Source organism: Callithrix jacchus, chromosome 18, assembly GCF_049354715.1.
Source record: "Callithrix jacchus isolate 240 chromosome 18, calJac240_pri, whole genome shotgun sequence".
Taxonomy (NCBI): domain Eukaryota; kingdom Metazoa; phylum Chordata; class Mammalia; order Primates; family Cebidae; genus Callithrix; species Callithrix jacchus.
In genome coordinates, this window is record NC_133519.1 from 26,930,430 (window position 1) to 26,952,281 (window position 21,852).

Genomic DNA, 21,852 nt, shown 5'->3' on the forward strand with positions numbered 1-21,852 from the left:
TCAAGACCAGCCTGAGCAACACAGTGAGATCCCTTCTCTACAAAAAAATGTAAAAATTATTCCAGGCATGTTGGCATGTGTCTAAAGTCCCAGCTACTCAAGAAGCTGAGGCAGAAGGACACCTTGAGCCCAGGAGTTCACGATTACAAATGAGCTATGTACAATGAGTATGTACAATGATGCCACTGCACTCCAGCATGGGCAACAAAGCAAGATCACAAAAAAACAAAAATCACACTGTACCCTCTAAATACGTACAATTATTTTGTGTCCATTAAAAATTAGTTTCATAAATGATTTTACTGGCCAAAGAGAATATAACTGCTTTTCATTATTGCATTACCTATTCCAGAAAAAAAGACTAAGGAATAAAACCACACCTGAAAGGACTTTTTCTCAAGATAATGCCTGCCCCTCAGGACCATTTGAATTCCAAACAGAATTATTTACAAGTTAGCTTCTGTCTTCCTGGTCCATTCATTTTCCCTAATAATCATTTACTACTCCTCAAAGGAATTGTCTATAGTTCCGTCTTCCCCTTCCCCTATGAAGCAGGGTACATAAGCATCTGTGCCTCATTGGGTTATCATGCATTCTCCTGTGATTCCCCCATGCTTATGCACATTAAATAAATTTGTATGCCTTTTATTCCTGCTAATCTGTCTATCATCAATAAATTTTAACAGACTTAGACACTAACCTTCAGAGGGAAAGTTTGAACTTCCCTCACTTAACATATTCTTAAATAAATGAGGGAAGCACCTTGAGTCTATGTGTGTGATCTTGGGTTAGCTTCTGAAACTTACTGGCCTCCAATTTTGAAATGCACAGGTGATCAATTTCTTGGTCTGTTTTCTATGTTGCAGATGCTCTAAGTCTTATTCACATCCTCCATCTTGCTCTTGGATTACACCATCAATCCAGGACCCTTTACTTTATAGTCAACTTGTGTTTTGCCAGAGCAGATCCATAGCAGGCCCACCTGTTCTGTACTCTGCTATCTTCTGTGTCCCCACATGGAGTACGCTGGACATTCTTGATTTTCTCAAGAGACTCATGGAGACCATATTTCTTCCAGTGTTGTTTTCTTACTCTTACATCATGTTAGGGGTGGCCCTTTCTGAATGTGTGTCAAATTGGAGAGGCCTCTCATCCACAGGGAATGCCTAAAGACGCAGGTCACTAACTGATGGCATCTGGTTTTTCTATACCTGTCTGTTGTATCACCACCTTTTCTGATTCTCAATATTTGGCCCTGAGTGGAGTATATATAGGAATGCTACCATGTGACGTTTTGACCCAATGTGTTTCCCCTCCAGATCTCCTATGCAGAAGCCTTTCTTCTCAACTCGTGGACGCTTCCAAGCCTTATATTCTATGTTTTCTCCACTTTTAATAGAACTCCTATTTAGTGCTCTAAGCCTGGCTTTTAATACATAAACAGAATTGTTTGCTTTATTTGTTCATGTTTTGTTTGTTTAGAAATATCTTTTCACTGGACGGGTGCAATGGCTAATGCCAATAATTCCAGCACTTAGGGAAAACAAGGTGGGTGGATCAATTGAGCCCAGGAGTTTGAGAACAGCCTGGGCAACATGGCAAAACCTCATTTCTACAAAAAAATACAAAAACTGGCTGGGCGTGGTGATGTGTTCCTATAGTCTCAGCTACTTGGGAGGCTGAAGTGGGAGAATCGACTGAGCCCAGGGAGTCAAGGTTGCAGTGAGCCATGATGGCACCTCTACACTGCAACCTGTTTGAGAGACCAAGACCCTGTCTCAAAAAACAGAAACATCTTTTCATACATAATGAATTCTTGCCATCATATTAGTGCTTTTCCAGAGGCTCCAAAAAAGTCAGTTATGAAACTGAAAGCTGATTGACTCCTCTGTTCTAGATGGAATCTGCCCTCCCCTTCCCCTAAAGGGAGACAGCTTCTGGGCAACAAGATTCACAATTGATGAAAGTAATCTGAAAATATTTCAAGTGCAATGAGGTCAAAAATTTAATAACTACTATTGAGATGTGCAAAATATGCAAGGTTTTTTTTTTTTTTTTTCTATCACAAATCCAATGTTGTTTCTGGATACCCATTTCTGGAAGACAGGGATAAGGCATAGTAGCCAATTTAAAGTAGCTCATTCTCTTCTGATTTCAGATTTTCTCTTTCAGTTTAAAATATCTCATTTATCTTTTCCCTATTCCTCCTCCCAAAATGCAACCTCCGGATTTAGTGGAGTGCTTACATGTGTTCGAACTCAGGTGAGAAATCATTCCAGATGTTTCTACATCAAAATGAGACAATCAGCCAGACACGGTAGCTTACACCTGTAATCCCAACACTTTGGGAGGCCAAGGAAGGAGGATCACTTGAACCAGGAGTGTGAGACCACCCCTGGTAACACAGGGAGACCCCATCTCTACAAAAACTAAAATAAAATTAGCCAGATGTGGTGGTGCATGCGTAAAGGCCTAGCTACTTAGGAGTCTGAGCTGGGAAGATAACTTGAGCCTGGGAGGTCAAGGCTGCAGTGATCCGCAGTCATGCCACTTCATTCTGGGTGACAGAGTGAGACCCCACCTGAAAAAAAAATGAGACAACCTCTTCAGAGTGGAAACAGCAGAAGGAATTTGCCAAGTAGATAGATAGCCAGAGATGGTGCTCAGCTTGTATAGGATACAGAAGTTCCTATGTGTCCTGGGTAAAAACACAGAAGATAGTTGATTGGCAAGATTGTCAATGTATCACTACAGAAGAGACAAAGCAAAAAACGTGGTTGAGAACCTGTGAGCCAAGACAGGAGTCACTTGGAAGGCCCAGCCCCATCTTGAATGGCCAGAAGCACCAGCAAAGGCTAAGGAAAAGGCTACTCACATGGAAGCTGGCTAACCTCCTTACCAGTAATCCCCAGACTGAGAACATGGACCAGGAATTTCACCAGAAGCAGAGCTTGATAGTACAGGACACTGAAGAGCTAGGGTAAGGTACAAGGAACCTGTCACATCTGAGCCTTTTGGTTCCCCTCACGAAACAATGCAGAATTTCTTTGGTCAACTATACCCAGGCACTATCTTAAGAAGGAAAAGATGTCAGAAAATTATATAGACTGAACATTTACCCAAAACAGACAGTTTTAAAGAAAAGAGACTCTTCACCTTGATGAGAGTGAGATACTCCTAATTAACAAGTTTATGTCCATTCTTCCCTGGAATCTGGGTTCATGAAAATACTGAAATAATTTATAGAAAATAAAGATACCACATATTTTATAAAACCTAAAGCTTAGTATATAAATTTCAAAGCCATTTTACATTTTTCAAATGTATTAGGAGTTGCAAAGTATTTGCTTATTTCTTTTATTTTTTCCACATCTATTGTTTATCCTTCTTCATCTTGAGTTTTGTATATTTACATTTCCTCCCTTCATCTTGGCAGGTTAAACAAGTAGCTATTTAATAAAGTTTATTTTCAAGGAACTAGTTCTTAGGTTATATATTTATTCTATTTTTCTACTTAGATAATTGGTACTTTTGTCTTTGTTCTTTTTGTTTAGATATTAATTCAACATCTGAATTTGATACTAACTTCATTTATTTTAATTATTTTTTGTTTGATAATGAATGTAAAAGTATGCATTTTTCATCTGAGTCCAGCTTTTCCACTTGGAGGATATAAAGAAAATTGATTTCATTCCCATTCCGTTGAATCTTATTAGCACCCACTCTTGTAAATAATGTCCCTTTTTTGCATTATAATCAGAGAATGTGTTCTGTATTGTTCTTGATATTTTGGATTTATTTAAGGTTTTATGACCTAGTATAAGGACAAAATTTGTAAATATTTTACGAGTGAGAAGATACTGCATTCAATATCTGTTTGCTAGGAAAGGAACTAAAGAAATGCCTATCAATGAAAAGCCAGGCATGGTGGCTCACACCTGTAATTCCAGCAGTTTGGGAGGCTGAGGCAGGTGAATCACAAGGTCAAGAGATTGAGACCATCCTGGCTGACATGATGAAACCCTGTCTCTGCTAAAAATACAAAAATTAGCTGGGTGTGGTAGCATGTGCCTGTAGTCCTAGCTACTTAGGAGGTTGAAGCAGGAGAATCGCTTGAAACCAGGAGGTGAAGGTTGCAGTGAGCTGAGATGAGGCCACTGCACTGTAGCCTGGTGACAGGGTGTAAGACTCCACTGAAAGAAAGAAGAGAGAGAGAGAGAGAAAGAGAAGACAGGCATATAAATGAGAGCAGTTTTATTCCATTTTTATTTATTTATGGCTTTACAATTTTTTGTGAACAGGAGCACCCGGATAAATAAAGCAAGTCCTTAATGACCTACAAAGAGACTTAAGACTCCCACACAATAATACTGGGAAACTTTAACACTCCACTGTCAATGTTAGACAGATCGATGGGACAGCAAATGAACAAGGAAATCCAGGACTTGAACACAGATATGGACCAAGCGAACCTAATGGACATTTACAGAACTCTCAACCCCAAATCCACAGAATATACATTCTTCTCAGCACCACGTCATACCTACTCTAAAAGTGACCTCATAATTGGAGATAAATCACTCCTCAGCAAATGCAAAAGAACAGAAATCATAACAAACAGTCTCTCAGACCACAGTGAAATCAAATTAGAACTCAGGATTAAGAAACTAACTCAAAACCACACAACTTCATGGAAAATGAACAACTGGTTCCTGAATGTCGACTGCATAAACAGTGAAATGAAGGCAGAAATAAAGATGTTCTTCAAAACCAATGGCAACAAAGACACAATACACCAGATTCTCTGGGACACATTTAAAACAGTGTCTAGAGGGAAATTCAAAGCAATAAATGCCCACATGAGGAGTAAGGAAAGATCTAAAATCAACACCCTATCATCAAAATTGAAAGAATTAGAGGAACAAGATCAAAGAAACTGAAAAGCTAGCAGAAGACAAAAAATAACTAAGATTAGAGCAGAACTGAAAGAGATAGAGACACCAAAATCCTTCAAAAAATCAACAAATCCAGGAGCTGGTTCTTTGAAAAGATCAACAAAATAGACCACTAGCCAGACTAATAAAAAGAAGAGAAAGAATCAAATAGATGGAATAAAAAATGACAAAGGGGGAGATCACCACAGATCCCACAGAAATACAAACTACCATCAGAGATTACTACAAACAACTCCATGCACACAAACAAGTAAATCTGGAAGAAATGGATAAATTCCTGGACACTTGCACTCTTCCAAGACTAAACCAGGAAGAAGTTAAAACCCTGAATAGACCAATAACAAGGGCTGAAGTTGAGGCAGCAATTAATAGCCTACCAATAAAAAAAAGTCCAGGTCCAGATGGGTTTTCAGCTGAATTCTACCAGATGTACAAAGAGGAGCTGGTACCATACCTTCCGAAACTATTCCAAATCATACAAAAAGAGGGAATCCTCCCCAACTCATTTAATGAGACCAACATCATCCTGATACCAAAACTGGGCAGATACTCAACCAAAAAAGAAAACTTCAGGTCAATATCAATGATGAATATGGATGCAAAAATCTTCAATAAAATACTGGCAAACCAAATCCAACAGCAAATCAAAACGCTTATTCATTGTGAACAAGTAGGCTTCATCCCGGGGAAGCAAGGCTGGTTCAACATATGCAAGTCTATAAACGTAATCTATCACATAAACAGAACCAAAGACAAAAAACATCTATAATTATCTCAATAGATGTAGAAATGGCCTTTGACAAAATTCAACAGCTCTTTATGCTAAAAACTCTCAATAAAGTAGGTAGCAATGGAATGTATCAGCAAATAATAAAAGCTATTCATGACGAACCCACAGCCAATATCATACTGAATGGGCAAAAACTGGAAGCATTCCCTTTGAAATCTGGCCAAGACAAGGATGCCCGCTCTCACCACTCCTGTTCAATATAGTACTGGAAGTTCTAGCCAGAGCAATCAGGCAAGAAAAAGAAATAAAATGTATTCAGTTAGGAAAAGAGGAAGTCAAATTGTCTCTATTTGCAGACATCATGACTATACCTAGAAGACCCCATCATCTCAGCCCAAAATCTCCTGAAAGTGATAAGCAACTTCAGCAAAATCTCAGGATACAAAATCAATGTGTAAAAAACACAAGCATCTCTATACACCAATGACAGACAAACAAAGAGCCAAATCAAAATTGAACTCCCATTCACAATTGCTACAAAGAGAATAATGTATCTAGGAATACAACTTACAAAGGAGGTAAAGGACCTCTTCAAGGAGGACTACAAACCACTGTTCAAGGAAATAAGAGAGGACACAAACAGATGGAAAAACATTTCATGCTCGTGGTTGGGAAGAATGAATATTGTGAAAATGGCCATATTGCCCAAAGTAATTTATAGATTTAATGCTATCCCCATCAAGCTACCAATGACCTTCTTCACAGAACTGGAAAAAACCACTTCAAACTTCATATGGATCCAAAAGAGAGCCTGCATAGCCAAAACAATCCTAAACAAAAAGAACAAAGCTGGAGGCATCATGCAGCCTGACTTCAAACTATACTACAAGGCTACAGTAATCAAAACAGCATGGTACTGGTGGTACCAAAACAGAGACATAGACCAATGGAATAGAACAGAGGCCTCCGAGGTAGTGCCACACATCTACAACCATTGATCTTTGACAAACCTGACAAAAACAAGCAATGGGGAAAGGATTCCTTGTTTAATAAATGGTGTTGGGAAAACTGGCTAGCCATGTGCAGAAAGCAGAAACTGGACCCCTTTCTGATACCCTACATTAAAATTAACTCCAAATGGACTAAAGATCTAAACTTAAGACCTAACACCATAAAAACCCTAGAAGGAAACCTAGGCAAAACCATTCAGGATATCGGCATAGGCAAGGACTTCATGGCTAAAACCCCAAAAGCAATGGCAACAAAAGCCAAAATAGATAAATGGGATCTAATTAAATGACAGAGCTTCTGTATAGCAAGGGAAACAATCACTAGAGCAAACTGGCAACTAAATGAACAGGAAAAAATTTTTGCAATCTGCCCATCTGACAAAGGGCTAATGCCCAGAATCTACTAAGAACTAAAACAGATTTACAAGAAAAAAAAATTCATTCAAAAGTGGGCAAAGGATATGAACAGACACTTTTCAAAAGAAGACATATATCAGGCCAACAAACATGAAAAAATGCTCATCATCACTGGTCACTAGAGAAATGCAAATCAAAACCACACTGAGATACTATCTCATGCCAGTTAAAATGGTGATCATTAAAAAATCTGGAGACAACAGATGCTGGAGAAGATGTGGAGAAATAGGAACACTTTTACACTGTTGGTGGGACTGTAAATTAGTGCAACCATTGTGGAAGACAGTGTGGCAATTCCTCAAGGACCTAGAAATAGAAATTCCATTTGACCTAGCAATCCCATTACTGGGTATATACCCAAAGAATTATAAATTGTTCTATTATAAAGACACATGAACATGTATGTTCATCACGGCACTGTTTACAATAGCAAAGACTTGGAACCAACCCAACTGTCCAACAATGATAGAATGAATAAAGAAAATGTGGCACATATGCACCATGGAATACCATGCAGCCATAGAAAATGATGAGTTCGTGTCCTTCATAGGGACATGGAAGAACCTGGAAATCATCATTCTCAGCTAACTGACACAAGAACAGAAAACCAAATACTGCATGTTCTCACTCATAGGTGATGTTGAACAATGAGAACACATGGACACAGGGAGGGGAGTATCACACACTGTGGTCAGCTGGGGAGCTAGGGGAGAGACAGTGGGGAGTGGGGAGAGTGGGGAGGGATAATGTGGGGAGAAATACCAGATATAGGTGATGGGGGGATGAAAGTAATAAACCACCTTGCCATGTATGTACCTATGCAACAATCCTGTATGATCTGCCCATGTACCCCAGAACATAAAGTACAAAAAAAAAAAGAGTCAGGATGATCAGGGGATCATCTAATTATCTACAATCTCTTCTGGAAAATACAAGTGGAGGAAACTTTCTAGCTCATTCTTTAAGGCCAGTATTACTCTAATATCAAAACCACACAATGACATTACAAGAAAGGAAAATTACACACACATATCTCTCATTAACACAAACACAAAAATCTCAACAAAATATTAGGAAATTGATTCAATAGTGTATATAAAGAATTATATACTACAACCAATGAGACTTATTACAGGTAGGCAAGGCTGGCTCATTACTGAAAAATAAAACAAATGTAATCTATGACCTCAATAGCTAAAGAAGAAAATTAATATAACTTCAGCATTTGATCCAGAGAAAACACTTGACCACATCCAATACCCATTTACAATTTTTAAAACTCTCAACAAATTCAGAATAAATGGGAACTTCCTTAATTTTCTAAGTAACATCTACAAAAGATACTTAAAATTATAGGTGTCTATGAAGTTTGGTGAGGTTCTCAAAAAAAAAAGAGAGAAGAAAAAAATTATCGGTTGGGCATAGTGACTCACTCCTGTAATCCCAGCACTTTGGGAGGCTGAGGCAGGAGGACTGTTTGAGGCCAGTAGTTCAAGACCAGCCTGGGCAACAAAGTGAGACCACTTCTCTACAAAAAATTTCAAAATTAGCCAGGCATGATGACGTGTGCCTGTGGTCCCAGTTACATGGAAGGCTGAGACAGGAGATGCATTTAAGCCCGGGATGTGGAGGCTGCATGAGTCGTGTTCATGCCACTGCATTAGAAGTAGAGCCTGGGCAATAGAGTAAGACCCGGTCTCAAAAATAAAAAATATACTGAAAGGTGAAAAGTGGAATGTTTTTACCCTAACATCAGAGGCAAGGCATGAATGTCCTATCTCACCATTACATTGGAGGATGTACCTATTTGACATTGTATGGGAGAACCTACCTACTACAATATGACAAGAAAAGGAGATAAAACACATACAGATTGTAAAAGAATAAATAAAACTTTCTTTTTTGCAAAAGACATAATTTTAGATATATAGAATCCAAAAGAATGAACACACACACACACTCTCTCTCTCTCTCTCTCACACACACACACACACACACACATACACTTCTGGAACTAATAAGTGATCACAGCAATGTTTCAAGATACAAGGTTAATATATGAAACTAAAATGTATAAAATTGCTGTCCTGTATACCAGAAATGAACAATAGGAATTTAAAGTTTTTAAAACCATTTAAAATAACTCCCCCAAAATTGAAATACTTGGGTGTAAATATAACAATTTACATAGTTTAAGTGCAGAGTCTATATGTGGAAATTACAAAACACTGTGAAAAAAAATTAAAGGTGACCAAAAGAGTTTGTAAGAAAAAAAAAACTTTAACAAAAAATACAAAAAGTCTAAATTAATGAAGAAATATTCTATGTTCATATATTAAAAGATTCAAAATGTTAAGATGTCAATTTCTCCCAACATGATCTATAGATTCAGTGTAATCTCAATCCAAATTCCTGCAATCTATGTTGTAGGGTCAGAAAAAGTAATTCTAACATTTATATGAAATGACAAACAAACCTATAATAACAAAAACAGTACTGAAGAACAAAGTTGGAGGATGCAACTCCCTGATTTCAAGTCATTCTACAAAATGACTAGTAATCAAAACAGTGTGATATTGGTAAAAGAATAGACACGTAGATCAATGGATCAGAAACAATAGTGCCCAAAAATATGCCCACACAAATATCATTAACTGATATTTGACAAAAGAGTAATGGCAATTGAATGGAGAAGTCTTTTTAACAATTTAATGTCCACATGTAAAAATAGTAAACCTGAACACAGTCATTATACCTTACACAAAATTAACTCAAAATGGATCATAAAATGTAAAACCCAAAACTATATAACTCCTAGAAGTTAACATAGGAGAAAATATAGGTGACCTTCGGTTTGGCAATGAAATTTTTTATAAAACCTCAAAAGTATGATCCATTTAAAAAGTTGCTGCACTGGACTTTATTAAAATTTAAAACAACTGCTCCATAAAGACACTGTTAAGGGATTAAAAAGATAAGTTAAAGACTGAGGAAAAATGTTTGCAAAAACACATTTCTAAGAAAAGATTTGCATTCATATTATATCAAGAACTCTTAAAATGCAGCAATAAGAAAACAATTAAATATTTTTATTATCTATTTATTTTTTATTATGCTTTAAATTCTAGGGTACACGTGCAGATCTTGCAGGATTGTTACATAGATATATACATGCCATGGCGGTTTGCTGCCACCATCACCCCCTCACCTACATTAGGTATTTCTCCCAATGTTATCCCTTCCCAATCTCCCCACCCCCCACTATCTGTTCCCTAGTTCCCTACCCCTCAACAGACCCCAGTGTGTGATATTCCCCTCCTTGCATCCATGTATTCTCATTGTTCAATATCTACCTATGAGTGAGAACATGCCGTGTTTGGTTTTCTGTTCTTGTGTCAGTTTGCTGAGAATGATGGTTTCCAGGTTCATCCTTGTCCCTACAAAGGACATGAACTCATCTTTTTTATGGCTGAATAGTATTCCATGGTGTATATGTAACACATTTTGTTTGTCCAGTCTATCATTGATAGACATTTGGGTTGGTTCCAGGTCTTTGCTGTCGTAAATAGTGCCACTATTAACATACATGTGCATGTGTCTTTATAATATGATTTATAATCCTTTGGTTATATACCCAGAAATGGGATTGCTGGGTCAAACTGAATTTCTATTTCTAGATCCTTGAGGAATCACCACACTGTCTTCCACGATAGTTGGACTAATTTACACTCCCATCAGCAGTGTAAAAGTGTTCCTATTTCTCCACATCTTCTCCAGCATCTGTTGTCTCCAGATTTTTTAATGATCACCATTCTAACTGGCGTGAGATGGTATCTCAAAGTGGTTTTGATTTGCATTTCTCTAATGACCAGTGATGATGAGCTTTTTTTCATGTTTGTTGTCCACATAAATGTCTTCTTTTGAAAAGTGTCTGTTCATATCCTCTGCCCACTTTTTGAAGGGGTTGTTTGTCTTTTTTTTCTTGTAAATCTGATTTAGTTCTTTGTAGATTCTGGATATTGGCCCTTTGTGGGTAGCTTGTAAAAGATTTTTCCCATTCTGTTCATTGCTGATTCACTCTGAATTTTTTAATTGGCAAAAGATCTGAATAGACCGCTTACCAAAGAAGATACACAGGCAGGCATGGTAGCTCATGCCCTTAATCCCAGCACTTTGGAAGGCTGAGGCGGGTGGATCACCTGAGGTCAGGAGTTCTAGACCAGCCTGGTCAACATGGCAAAATCTGATCTCTACTAAAAATACAAAAACTAGCCAGGTGTGGTGGCAGATGCCTGTAATCCCAGCTACTCAGGAGGCTGAGGCGGGGAGAATTGCTTGAACCCCGGAGGTAGAGGTTGCAATGAGCCAAGATCATGCCACTGCACTCCAGCCTGGATGACAGAGCAAGGCTTTGTCTCAAAAATAAATAAATTAATTAATTAATTAAAAATTTAAAAAGAAACAAAGAAGATACACAAATAATAAATAAGCACAAGAAAAGATGCTCATCATCATTTGTCATTATGGAATTGCAGATTAAAACAACAAGGAGATTCCACTACACACCTACTAAAACATTAATGGCTAAAATCCAAACCTTTGACAATACAGATGCTGGAAAGGATGTGGAGCAACAGTAATTCTTACTGTTCGCTGGCAATATTTTAGAAGACAATTTGGCAGCGTCTTGAAAAGCTAAAGATACTCGTATCAAACAATTCAGCAATTATCCTTCTAGGTATTTACACAAATGAGTTGAAACTTATGTAAACATGGAAACCTATAGACAAATATTTTAGCAGCTTTATTCAAAACTGTCAAAACTTAGAGACAAACAAAATGTCCTTCAACAGATGAATAGATAAACTGTGCCACAGCCATATAATGGAATATTATTCCAAGATAAAAAGAAATCAAGCTATGGAAAGACATGGATGAAGCTTAAATGTAAAATTAATTGCTAAGGGGGAAAAAGCCAATCCGAAAAGGCTACATACTACATGATTCTGACTATATGACATTCTGAAAAAGTCAAAACTATATAGTAAAAAGAAAAAAAAATCAGTGGTGGTCAGGGATTATAAATGAGGAGAAGGAGCCGGGAATGGTGGTTTACGCCTGAAATCCCAGCACTTGGACCAAGGCGTGTGGATTGCATGAGCTCAGGAATTTGAAACCAGCCTGGGCAACATGACAAAATTCTATCTATATAAAAAACAAACAAACAAACAAAAGACCCAGCTACTTGGGAGCCTGAGGTGAGAGGATAACCTAGACCCAGTCCTTTAAGCCTGTAGTGAGAACTTATCTAAAAAAAAAATGTGGAGATAAGAGATAAATGGGTCAAGAACAGGAATTATTTTTAGGGCAGTGAAATTATTCTATATGATATGGTAATGAGGGGTATATAATACCAGGTATTTGTTAAAATTCAGAACTTGACAGCAACAAGAGTAAATCTTAGTATATAGAAATTTAAAAGAAAATCATTTAGAAGGTAGTAGGCTCCCAGAATGAGTTGCAGAATGTAACGAAACAATAGCCTTACTTAAAGGCATAGAGGAAATGATATTTACCCAACTTACTTTAGAAATTAGTGGAGTCTGTAATATTAAAATGAAAATAAATGGTTCATAACTGGGTGTGGTGGCTCACACCTGTAATCTCCACACTTTGGGAGGCCAAGGTGGAAGTATCATTGAAACCAGAAGTTTGAGACCAGCCTGGGCAACATAGTGAGACCTCATCTCTATAAAAAAGAAAGAAAGAAATTGCTCATAGGGACCGTACTCTACTTGATAATGTTATTTCCCATTATTGAAAACAATACACTGAAATTAAAGTAAATAGAAGGCTTATGGTATCGTGAGAGCCCAGTTACTAAATCTTGAAATTGGAGTTTACAGATAAGCAAGGAATGAAGGCTAGAAAGATCCAAGTGGTAAAGAATTAGAGTTGGAGACATCGGCATGAACTTGTGTTTACTTAATATAAAGATGGTTCCATATAGAAATGTTTATAGATATGTGTATATACAGTGATTAGTTTACACACATATGTTTTCATAATCTGTCAGCTAGGAAGGCCTAGAAGCACTGATGCTCCAGTAGCAACAAGCATGCCTAGCACCCAGACCACGGATCTTAATATTATTGTCCAGTCAACAGAACCAGGGTTCCTTAGAGAAATGACTGATTCTAAAACCAGAGCAAGAAATGTTCAAGATGCGTCTGAAGAATCTCTCAGTGCTAAAAAGTAAGAAGTGGGGGTTTGGCGCAGTGGCTCATGCCTGTAATCCCAGCACTTTGGAAGGCCAAGGAGGGCAGATCAAGAGGTCAAAACTTCAAGACCACCCTGGCCAATATGGTGAAACCCAGTTTCTACTAAAAATATAAAAAATTAGCCAGGTGTGGTGGCATGCACTTGTGGTCTCAGCTACTCAGGAGGCTGAGGCAGGAGAATCGCTTGAATCCAGAAGGCAGAGGTTGCAGAAGCAGTGGGCCAAGATGGCACCATTGCACTTCAGTCTAGGCAACAGAGTGAGACTCCATCTTAAAAAAAATAGTAAGAAGTAGTAAAAAAAAAACCACTAACAACAACAAATCATAATGATGGGAGTATGTCAAAGAGATACAGAAGCTATGAAATGAGCTCCCACTGGACAAAGCTGGCACCACTTGAGCAACAAAACAAAGTAGTAATAGATTACAACTCAAAGTATGAAATAAATACCCATGAGTCCATATCAATATAAATAAATAATTGAATAAATCAGTAAACAGGGAAGAAGAGACTAATCTCCCATGTAGAAGAATTACAAGAAAGTTTATATAGATACTTTGCCTCATCGAGGTGAAACATTAATTCCTCACTCCTTAAGTGTGGATTGTGGGTAGTGATTTATTTCCAATGAATACAGTAAGGGAAGAGGGTTGATGTGGGGGAAGAGACTTAACAGTGTAGAAACCTTACAAATACTACCTCATCCAGGTGATCAAAGTCTTAACAGTGAAGTCACATTGCTAGCAAGTGTCTTTGATATGAAGTGATAAAAATGACACTTCACCTCTAAGGTCTTGCTCCCAAAAACCCATAAGGCCAGTCTAATTATAAGAAAAACATCAAACAAATTCCAATTGAGGAACATTCTATACAGTAACTGACCAGTACTCCTCAAAGCTGTAAAGATTACCAAAACTAGGAAAGTCTGAGAAACTGTCACATTGAAAATATCCTACAGCAACATGATGATCAAACATAATGTATTACAGAAAGAATCCTAGAACAGAAGTATTTTAAGTAAAAACTAAGAAAATCTGAATAAGTATGGACTTGAATTAATAATATTGTATCAATATAGGTTCATTAATCATAACAAATGTACCATACTGCCATAGTTTGGATATAATTAGTTTGTTCCTACCAATTTCATGTTGAAATTTCATCCCCAATGTTAGAGGTAGGGCCTAATGGAAGGTGTTTGGGTCACGGGAGTAGATTCTTCCTAAATAGATTAATGTCCTACTGGGGCAATAGGGTATGAGTGAGTTCTCACTCTATTAGTACCTGTGAGAGCTGGTTGTTTAAATAAAAAATAAATAAATAAATAAATAAAATTTTTTTTAAAGCTGGCACCTTCTCCCTCTCTCTCTTGCTTCCTCTCTCACTATGTGATCTCTGCATACACTGGCTCTCCTTTGCCGTCCACCATGAATGAAAACAGTCTGAGGCTCTCACCAGAAACAGATCATGCTTCTTATAAAGCCCGCAGAACCGTTAGCCAAATTAACCTCTTTTCTTAAATAAATTACTCAGTCCAGGTGTTCATTTACAGCAACCAAAGTGGACCAAGACAGATAGTAAGATGTTAATAACAGGGGAAGCTAGATGTGGAATACTGTCATTACAGTCATGAATTACATAACATTAGGGTCCATGATGGACTATATATACAACAGTGGTTCTATAAGATTACAATGGAGCTGAAAAATTCCAGTTGCCTAGTGACGTCATAGCCATTGTAATGTAGTGCAAGGCATTCCTCATGTGTTTGCAGGGATGCTGGTGTAAACAAATCTACTTTATTACCAGTCTTATAAAAGTATTGTAGTTACCATTATGTACAATATGTAACATTTGATAATGATAATGATAATAAATGACTGTAACTGATTTATGTATTCACCATACTATACTTTTTAACATTATTTTATTTTATCTTATTTTTTTATTTTTTTGAGAAAAGGTCTGGGTGACAGACACCCAGGCTTGGGTACAGTGGTGCAACCACAGCTCGCTGCACTTCAACCTTCCAGATTCAAGCAAGTAGCTGAGACCACAGGCAGGAGTCACTACATCCTATTATTTTTAAAAAAAATTATAGAGATAGGATCTCCCTATGTTGCCAGGCCTGGTCTCAAACTCCTGAGTTCAAGTGATCCTCCAGCCTTGATCTCCCAAAGTGCTGGGATTACAAGCATGAGCCACTGCACCTGGCCTTCATCATTATTTTAGAGTGTACGCCTTCTACTTTTATTAAAAAAAAACAAGTAAACTGTAAAACAGCCTCAGGCAGTTTGTTCAGGAGGTATTTCAGAAGAAGACACTGTCATCACAGCAGATTATAACTCCATGCATGTTACTGCACCTGAACACTTTCCAGTGGACAAGATGTGAGGTGAAAGACAGTGATATTGATGATCCTGGCCCTGTTCAGGCATAGGCTAATGTGTTAGTTTGTGTCTTAATTTTTAACAAAGAATTTTAAAGAGTAAAAAAAATTAATATTAAAATACTTATAGAATAAGGAGATAAAGAAAATATTTCTGTACAATTGTACAAGTTGTGTTTTTAGCTAATTTTATTACAAAAAGTCAAAAAGTTAAAGAATTAAAAAGTTGTAATAACTTAGGTTTAATTTATTATTGAAGAAATAAAATTTTTAAAATGAATTTAATGTAGCCTAAGCATTTAGTGTTCAGTTTATGGTGGTATATAGTAATCGTCTAGTCCTTCACATTCAAGGATCACTCACTCACTGACTCACCCAGAGCAACTTCCAATCCTGCAAGCTCCCTTGGTGATGTGTGCTCTGTACAAGTATACCATTTGTTTTTGTTTTAGAGATGGTATCTCCTTATGGTATACAGGCTGGTCTTGAACTCCTGGGCTCAAGCAAGGCTCTCACCTTTGCTTCCCAAATTGTATATTTTCACTGTATCTTCTCTATATTTAGATATGTTTAATATCTAAAAACCATAAATACTATTGTGTTATTGCCTGCAGTATTTGGTACAATGACATGCTATATATATAGATTTGTAGCCTAAGAGAAATAGACTATACCATACAGCCTAGGTGTGCAGTGGGCTATAGCATCTAGGTTTCTATAAGTATACCCTATGCCTATGATGTTCATACGATAATGAAATTGCCTAACAATATGTTTCTCAGAACATATCTTCATTTTTAAGCAACATATGACTGTATATGGTATCTGCCTGTATTATCTTCGCAATTTTTCTGTGAATCTAAAACTGTTCTAAAACATAAGCTTATTACACACACATCATACACAATTTCTTCCTCATTGTAAGCAGACTTATACAGTGCCACATCCCCCCTCCTTCCTCCACTAGGACCCTACTGGAGAGGGGAGATTTCTTTTAAGAAATTGCAAATGACCAGGCATGGTGGCTCACACCTGTAATCCTAGCACCTTGGGAGGCCAAGGCAGGCAGATCACTTGAGGTAAGGAGTTCTAAACCAGCCTGGCCAACATGGTGAAACCTGACTCTATTAAAAATATTTTTAAAATTAGCTGGGCATGGTAATGGGTGCCTGCAATCCCAGCTACTCCTGCTGAGGGAGGAGAATCGCTTGAACAGAGGAGGTGGAGGTTACAGTGAGCTGAGTTCGAGCCACTGCATTCCAGCCTGGGTGATGGAGTGAGACTCTGTCTCAAAAAGGAAGAAAAAGAAATTGATACAAAGTTGGTAAAAACTTCACATGAAAATCTTAAAAATAAATGATTGCAACAAAGAGAGCAAAAGAGAAATAGATGATACTGGGAAGCTAATAAGAAGGCCCTTAATGCTGTGGAGTGAGTTGGGACTTTACCTAAGGGAGTGGGAAGCCACTAAATAGTTTGCAGTGAGAATGTGACATAACATGATTTGCATTTGCAGCCAGTTTGAAATTTATACATGATGACTCATGTACAAAAATATAACTCTATTTTCTATAAAACAGCCTAACTAGCTTAAAAGTGCTCACTTTATCTTAGTAGCAGAAATAACTTGAACACATATTTTTGAGGGCATCCATCACTCTGAAAAAAGAAACAATAATTTCTCAGTTAACTCAGCTTACTTGAGAATAAATATTTAGCGTTTATTTCCCCTCTTCTTTTTCTACTCTTATCCTTTAATGTTATGGTTTGAATGTGTCCCACAAAGGTCGTGTGTTGGAAACTGAATTGGAAACTGAATTCCCAATGCAACAATGTTGAGAGGTAGGGCCTTTAAGAGGTGACTAGGTCATAAGGGCTTTGTCCTCAGAAATAAGTTAATTCTGTGGTATGAGAGTGGATTCATTATGGTGGCTGTGGTATCCCTATAAAGGATGAGTTCCGCCCCTTCCCTCTTACACAGGCTCTCTCTCCATGTGATGCCTTGGCCATGTTATGACATAGCAAGAAGACCCTCACAAGATACTGCCCCTCAATCTTAGACTTCCCAGCCTCCAGAACCTACTTATGTTTAAAAAGTTAACTGTAAAACAGCCTCAGGCAGGTCCTGAAGGAGGTATTTCAGAAGAAGGCATTGTTATCATAGGAGATGGTAGCTCCATGTGTGTACTGCCAACTGAAGACCTTCCACTGGGATGATAAACTTATATTATGTATAAGTTACCCAGTCTCAGGTATTCTTTAACAGCAGCAAAAAATTAAGTAAGACACTTGGTAATGGGAACTAAATGTACTGACGACGTAGGTAATGCCTGGTATTGGAAAGAAATGTATGATACAGGTGCCTCCCTTTGGTAGTTTTGGCCTCCTGTTTCTATATAACTCTTGTGACATTGAGTCCTTAAACGTACATCAGCATTTATTGAGCTATAAGTGTTCCTACCTGTATTTACATATTACAGAGCAGCACTTTTAGCTGATAAAATAAGGAAGTATTGCATGGTAGTTTAAAAGCCTGGATCATGGAGCCAGATTGCCTAAATTCAGATTCCAGTTCTACCACTTACTACCTTAACCTCTCTGTGCTGTGGTTTTCTCATCTGTAAAATGGAGATGTTTGTAGCACCTACCATGTAGGGTTGTTTTTGTGGTGAGGAGCAGTGAGGTAACACATGAAAAAATTTAAAACAATACTTGGCATTGTAAATGCTAGGTAAGTGTCAGTTATTATTATAAACATCGATAGTACAGAATATTACATTTTAAATAAGTGATTTATTTAAAAATAATTTTAGATTTGCAAAAACAGTAAATAGTTCATTGTACACCCTTCATTCAGTTTCTCCTATTGCTAATATCCTACATAACCATGGTACCTTTCTCAAAACCAAAAGATTAACATTGGTACATTTCTATTAAGTAAACTTGCAAACTTTATTTGGATTTTACCAGTTTTCCAATTAATGACTTTTTAATGTTTTAGGATCCAATCAGGATACCACATTACAGTTACTCTATTACAGCTCTAAAATAGCACAAAGAAATTTCTGCTTCTAGCCATGGCAGAGCAATGGCTATTAGACTTTTGTCAATACCAGAGTATCAAATGCAACATAAAAATTAACAAACTGTGTGAGGCAATTTTGTTCAGGCACTGAACAGCAGTCAGCACATGACTGAACATTGAGAAAAAGAAACACTCAAAGTGAGCCTCTCCATCATCTCAGATTTTGTCAGGGACATTTTTGTTTTCACGGAGGATGGAAGCAAAGGCCAGGTGGAACAGAAACGTTGTTGAGCTGAAGCAGCAGAGGTAAGAGTGAGAGAGACTTCTGGAGCAGGTGGAATTTGTGAAGCAGGGGACCTGAGAAGAAGGGGTTGCATATACACAGAAACACAAATACATATCTGGGATTCAACAGGGTGACAGGGACATGGGCTAGTCAGCTCAAGCACAGGACAAGACTGATTGATCTAGCAGGAATTGCCTGCCACAGAGTTGGGAGCTAAATTGTGATCATACATTGAAGTCCTGGCTCATCCAGAGTTGAGAGACATCACTTACCATCTTGGGAACACCGCTGAAACTTCAGAAAGGCCAAGTTCTTCAGTAAGAGCCATGCTCCAGAGTATATGTCACACTCTAGGACTAAGCTGAAGACTGAAACCTAACAAGAACAAAGGATCTTTCATTAGTTCAACTTACTGCCAGAACAAAATTCAACCTTATTTACAGAAAAAGAACCTAATTCAGGCTCTCTACAATATATCAACCAGAGTGTCCATATATTATAATAGACATATGTATGTTTATAAATGTGAAATAGTGATTGGTACATATATGGTAATCCTGATAGCAACCCTAAAAACTAATGCAAAGAAGTATAGCTAAAAGCCAATAGAGTAATTATACTAGAATACTAAAGTAATATTCATTTTTTATCTTCTTCTTAATATTTTTACCATTTTTAAAAATGTATTTTAAGTTGAAGGGGACATATGCAGGTTTGTTATATAGGCAAACTTGTGCCATGGGGGTTTTTTATACAGATTATTTCATTCTCCAAGTATTAAGCCTGGTACCCATTAATTATTTTTCCTTATATTCTCCCTCTTCCCACCCTCTACCCTCTGACAGGCCTGACTGGCTGTTATTCTCCACATTCCATGTGTTCTCACCATTCAGCTCCCACATATAAGTGAGAAAATGCAGTATTTGGTTTTCTATTCCTGCATTAGTTTGCTAAGGATAATGGCCTCCACTTCCATCCATATTCCTGCAAGACATAATGTCATTCTTTGTTATGGCTGTATAGTATTCCATGGTGTATATGTATCACATTTTCTTTATCCAGTGTATCATTGTGGGCATTTAGGTTGATTCCAGGTCTCTGCTATTATAAATAGCACTGCAATGAACATATATATGCATGTATCTTTATGATAGCATGATTTATATTCCTTTGGGTATATACCCAGTAATGGGACTGCTGGGTCAAATGGCACTTCTGTTTGAGGAATCACCACACTGTCTTCCACAATGGTTGAACTAATTTATACTCCCACCAACAATGTATGTGTTCCTTTTTCTCTGCAACCTTGCCACCATCTGTTATTTTTTGACTTAATAGTAGCCATTCTGATGGGTGTGAGACGGTATCTCATTGTGATTTTAATTTGCATTTCTCTGATGATCAGTGGTGTTGAGCTTTTTTTCATATACTTCTTGGCCACATGTACATCTTCTTCTGAAAAGTGCCTATTGGCCTGGCATTGTGGCTCATGCCTGTAATCCCAGCACCTTGGGAGGCCGAGGTAGGTGGATCACACGGTCAAGGGATCAAGACCATCCTGTCCAACATGGTGAAACCCCGTCTCTACTAAAAGTACAAAAAATTAGCTGGGTGTGGTGGGGCACACCTGTAGTCCCAGCTATTCAGAAGACTGAGGCAGAAGAATCGTTTGAATCCAGGAAGTGGAGGTTGCAATGAGCCAAGACTGTGCCACTGTACTCTAGCCTGGCAACAGAGCAAGATTCTGTCTCAAAAAAAAAAAAAAAAGTGACTGTTCATGTCCTTCACCCACTTTTTTAAGGAGCTGTTTCTCATTGTTTGAAAATTTGTTTATAGTTTCCTTTTCTGTGCAGAAACTCTTTAATTAGATTCCCATTTATCAATTTTTGCTTTAGTTGCAATTGCTATTGATGTCATCATAAAATCTTTGCCTGTTCCAATGTCCAAAATAGTATTGTTTAGGTGGTCTTCCAGGGTTTTTATAGTTTTGGGTTTCACATTTAAATCTTTAATTTATCTTAAGTTAAATTTCGTATGTGGTGTAAGGAAGTCATCCAGTTTCAATTTTCTGCATATGGCTAGCCAGTTATCCCAGCATCATTTATTGAATAGGGATTCCTTTCCCCCATTGCTTGTTTTTATCAGCTTTGTTGAAGATCAGATGGTTCTATGTGTGTGGCCTTATTTCTGGGCTCTCTATTCTATTTTATTGGTCTATGTGTCTGTTTTTGTACCAGTTACACTGTTTTGGTAGTCCTGTGGTATAGTTTGAAGTTAGATAGAGTGATACTTCCAGCTTTGTTCTTTTTGCTTAGGATTGCCATGGCTAATTTGGATTCCTTTTTGGTTTCATATAAATTTTAAAATAGTTTTTTCGAGTTCTCTGAAGAATGTCATCAGTAGTTTGATAGGAATAGTACTGAGTCTATAAATCGCTTTGGGTAGTATGACTATTTTAATGATATTGACTCTTCCTATCCATAAGCATGAAATAGTTTTCTATTTGTTTGTATTATTGCTGATTTCTTTGAGTGTTTTGTAGTTTTCATTGCAGAGATCTTTCACCTCCCTGGTTCTCTGTATTCCTAGGTATTTTGTTCTTTTTATGATAATTGTGAATGGGATTGCATTCCCAATTTGGCTTTTGGCTTGGCTATGATTGGTGTGTAGGAATGATAGTAATTTTTATATGTTGACTTTGTATCCTGAGAGTTCACTAAAGTTGTTTATCAGCTTATGAAGCTTTGGTGCCAAGATT

At 37.5% G+C, this 21,852-nt stretch overlaps 1 long non-coding RNA gene across 1 annotated transcript in view; it reads right to left on the minus strand.

Annotated features, from left to right (window-relative positions):
• Nucleotides 1-21,852, minus strand: part of LOC144580252 (uncharacterized) — a 149,659-nt gene that overhangs the window by 98,563 nt on the left and 29,244 nt on the right. The window contains exon 2 of the long non-coding RNA XR_013529496.1: nt 19,367-19,469. This is a non-coding gene — a long non-coding RNA (uncharacterized LOC144580252). The remainder of the gene's footprint in view (nt 1-19,366; nt 19,470-21,852) is intronic.